We start from the raw sequence: 4,993 nt of genomic DNA, 5'->3' as shown, positions 1-4,993 counted from the left end.
CCCGTTATACCTTCTTGGATTAAAGTACTTTTATTATTTTTTTGTGAATTCAAGCGGCTTGTGACCATTGTTCTTCTTATAATTTTAATATAGTTAAAAAATTTATAATTTGTAACTAATATTTTTAAAACAACTAATAAATAATGTAGTAAAATCATAATCTATGTCAGCATGTAATATATTTTTAAGCGGATTACATCTCCCCCTTGAGAATTTGTATCATACTAGCTTTTTCTACCTCATTACTAGTTTCCAAGAGATGTTAATACAAAAATAATCGGCATCGAGTTACTTTACAGCAAAGACAACGAGAGGACCTTGTTGTTGTCAATGTTATATGTATTCGGGTCACCTCACTGACCTGTACAAGTGTACAGTGTTACAACAGTCGTGTACCAAACCTGTGTAGGACTGGTTTAGAGGGTTAGCATAAACAATTGATACAACACAACACAACACAAACTGACAACACACCCACACACACTGACACCATTCTAAAATAGACATTACATTTACATCAGGCAGTACCTTTTTAGTAAATTTATCTATGGATAAGCAGGTATTACTGTTGAAAGTGTTATACCAAGCCTCATACAAAAATAAATCATTTGAACGTGGTGAGCCTAAAAAATTAACAAGCAATAATTTTGTAGCTAAGCTCACACATAAAGACAATAACGTTATTATCACGGAAATTCTCAAAGGCACATAAATAAAGTCTATATTTACCACACACAAACGGCCATTTGGAATATAAGAATGGATTTTATCAAAACTATATACACATGATAATACTGTTAGGAGCCTGAAACAACACCTGAAATGTTAGTTTCTAAAATAAGAGGAAAAATAGAGGTATAGTTAACAGAGTAAAGTATTTGATCTCACTTCCAATTTCGTTTGAACATCAAACTTAGACGTGTGGTCGTTGTGAGTTTCGCCGTTTAGTTATAATAACCTCTTTCTTGTTATTGACAGGTCTAACCTTAACAAACTGGTTTTGTAGTAAAACACGTGTCAGAGGAGACATAACATTAATTAATGTTTGTTTAATTATCAATCTGGGTAGAGGAAATTAAACAAATGCAATTATCAATGCAATGATTATTTTTCATAAGGTTTCTCGTTTACGTTTTTATACTGTAACTTGTTTTTCGTTCCGGCTGGCTTGGCTTGCTTTCTGGTCTCCATCCTTTTGTCCCCAGATAGGTTTTTCAATTTTGTCATCTCAGTTCATTTTTGCAGCAAACAAAGGTTAGGGCTCATACAGGCATGTCTGATTTCCAGGGTCTGTTCCACCATCTTACAAATTACCCACATAGCTAGTATCAGCACCTAACTCCATACATACACTACAATACTCTACATAAGCTCTAAACCTATACACACGCCATATATCCCTACAGAATAAGAAATAATTATATGTCATTATTTTTAGCATTAGAATTGATGAGATATTTTTCAAGGTGAACAAAAACTACATTCTTTTCCACTCACTGTACATATTTTGATACATTTAGTAGCAATACACAGAGTTTAAACATTAGTAACGAAATAAGGAAACGCAGTAAAAAATCTATCTAATATAACTTTTTACCATACAAGGTGATTAGAAGGTAGACAGTTTGTATTTAATTTAACAAACAGTTTGTTCATTTCATTTGTAATCATCCTTACCGTCTTACTATGCCAATATCTTACTAATTTATTATACAACACATAGACATAAAGTGAAATCAGTTAAAATCTCAACAGATTTTCCAATTTAAAAAAAATTGTGGATAAGATGAGTAAGATTTTAAGAAATACGTGCTTTTCTCTTATTCCCTCGCCTCGTTTGTAAAACATGAGGCAAGCAACTAACTAGTACTCATCAAAGATCCTCCCCACAGTGCCACAAACCACTCTAAGGATAAAGATCGTCTTTGTTGGTGTCTTGTCTTTGCTAGTGACGTCTTTGAATTCCTATAGAATTGACCAGGTAACCTTTCCACAGGGTGTTACTGGACCGTTAACACTGCATTCCTGAACATGTTAACAACTGCTTGGTTGACTGTACTACTGTGGTACTGTGGTGCTGTGGTGCTGTGGTACTGTAGTACCGTAATATATAATAAATATAATATTTATAATAATAAATAAACACTTAAACATATCGTTCTCCAACTAAAGGTCACGGCAAGACAAACTTGGCAACGTCGCAGCCCAGGCCTACCGAACAGCTGTTGCACTGAATGGAGTGTCTGCACAATTTTTATGCACTCAACTCTTAAAATTCAGTCATATTTGGGTTAAAATACGCAACTAGGTAGCATAGCTATCTCAATAAATTGATAATTGACCATTGATATGTTTAGACGTTTGCTGTTTAGTTTTTCTGGCATGGCAATAGGCCACTAGTGCGACCTTGCCACACACCAACGTTATTTATCTTTCTACCGTGGCTTTGAATAAAAGGAGGCTATGGTACTATTGATGATTTATAATAATTAGGGTTGTCTTATTGATTGTAATGTATTTCTACGTTACCTATATCTGAATTTGTTGTAGTCTTTTATTTCCCATCTTAAATAGGAGGTATACTCAAACAGTTTTCTCTTATGTACTACAGTATAGGCCTACACATCATATTACTGATCTTAGATTGACCAACCCTGACTGGGTAGAAATATGGTTTATCCGCCCTAAATCTTGTAAAATATTACTAAAACCATTTCAGGAAAATGTTTTAACCATTTAAGGACATCCATTCCAATTTACTGCAATAACATGATATCAGATCCCAAAAGTTTTAGCCTTGTTATAAGCCATACGGTAAATGAAAACCCCAACTTAAGATGTACAATTGCTTATATAGACCAATCCTAGACTTGGATACTCGACCTAGGCTTGATCCCATGAGCATCATTTAGGATATTGTACTGTAGTTAGCAAAGTGTTGATCTTGTTCTTACTTATATCAACTTTGTAATTGAGTTCAACAAACCACACAATATTAACTTTTATTTCCACCCTTACAAGTTTGTTTTGGATGATGGAGTGTTTTTGTGATGACACGTTTGACGAATCACTTCTTTACCTGTTTGTTAATTCAGTTACCCACGTGTAGAATAACATTAATGGCCATTACTTCAACAATAACAGCAATCTATCAAATCTTGCTTATCTAAGGTGTGGCTGTTTTAACTTCTATATAGGAAGTATAACAAATCAATGTATAAAACTTCACACACATAATAAGCTCTACCACCTGCTAAACAATATGGTAGATTTACTTTAGACACCAAGAATCATCCGGAAAGCTAAACAACTTAAAAAAGTCGTTCCTTGATTGTATTTTAGTACGATGATTAAAAACCTTTTGTTGTGCAATTACAATTATAGTATTTGACAATCACACAAAATGTTTTAATAAGGTTTCAGAAAACATAAAGCCCTGGTTTTAAATATAGCATATTTTAGATACTAATGATGACAACATCTGGTGAAAGGGAATTGGAGAATGTTGGTGAGGTGGACTAAAACAGTTCAAATAACAATATAATTATATATTTTATTACTCTTTATATACAAAAGTAGATAATTGTAATTTACTATAATAACTTGACATTAAGTCAAACAGGTTTTTAAACATAATAATTTTAATTTTAAGATACAAGTACTTAAAAACTTAAAAAAATCCTATTTTTCTACAAACATATTGTAATAATTAGGTTGTTTTATACGTTATATAATAATACGTTTCATTGTTATATGATAAAGTCAAGAACATATACGAGTTAAGTCAACATTAAATCATACTAAACATTCAATACAAATGTCCCAAAATCCGTTTTCTCGTTTATTACAATTAATATTTAGGGCCACTGGGTTTTGGACAGGTTTATCAATATGTAAGAAATTAAGTCTAGCATCAGGGCCAATTATTGGGTATAACAGACGATTATTATTGTGAGGTGGTATAAAGAAAGATGGGTTTTTTTTTGTTTTTAATCACACTTTTGACTTGCTGTCTTCAAATTTTTGAGTGCCAAAGGTGCATCTTTTTTTATATTTTACGATAAGTAAAAAATGTACAGTAATTAAATATAAATACACCTCGCTTAGCAAAAAAAAAAAAAAAAAAAAAAATCCTCCAATGGATAATATTTTTACAGTACAATATTTAAGCTCTTGTATGTTGTATGTGTCAAATCTTATGTGTAAAACGATTATGACTACATACACGTTTTTAAACACTTGGCTAAAACCGAAAGGGAGGAAAAATTTTTGTTTATACGAATAATATAAAAATATTTTGTCTCACTTGATTAGTACCTTCATTTTGTAATTTCTATAGGAATATGTAACGTAACAAAAACTGCCTCCATTATTTAGAAATTTGAACTATAGTCAACTCAAATAGAGCTGGCGGTTTAATAACTCCAGCTGGCCATTTCAAAACATGACTTTGACCCGCCAGTTCTATTTGCTTTGGCTTTAGAAGAAAGACTTAACTCACAACATCATTGTAGTTTACATAACTGTTTAAAAATTTATATATATATATATATAAAAAATTAATATAAATTGTTCAAAAATGAAAATAAAACTATTCTAAATTTGTCAGATTTACATTTTTTCGTTTTTTTATTTGTAAACATCAAAGATCATTGGTATGTACTAAAATAGAAGAGTTCCTACTTATTCAACATTGGTGTAAGAAATATGATAAAACATTATTCAAAACGTTAACATATTACTTAACGCTACAGCCTATTTAAAACACCCCTTTAATTTTATATTCTTGTCTTGAAAAAGTTAATTTCTAAACTTTGGATTTTAAATCCCCTCAGACTATTTCAATATATTTTGGAGTCCGATAAGAAGTCCATTGCCTTTCATGTCCTATCAAAAACTCCTCCCCATACTTTTGTTTGTACTTAGCTAGCTTCCACGCACCTTAAGGTTTTCATAAATTAGGCACCTTGAGGTTCAAGGTCACTCTGTAGTT

Source organism: Macrosteles quadrilineatus, unplaced genomic scaffold (genome assembly GCF_028750875.1).
Source record: "Macrosteles quadrilineatus isolate MER2022 unplaced genomic scaffold, UCM_ALF_1.0 Scaffold_9__3_contigs__length_116548681, whole genome shotgun sequence".
NCBI classification, from domain to species: Eukaryota; Metazoa; Arthropoda; class Insecta; order Hemiptera; family Cicadellidae; genus Macrosteles; species Macrosteles quadrilineatus.
This window is presented reverse-complemented; position numbering follows the sequence as displayed.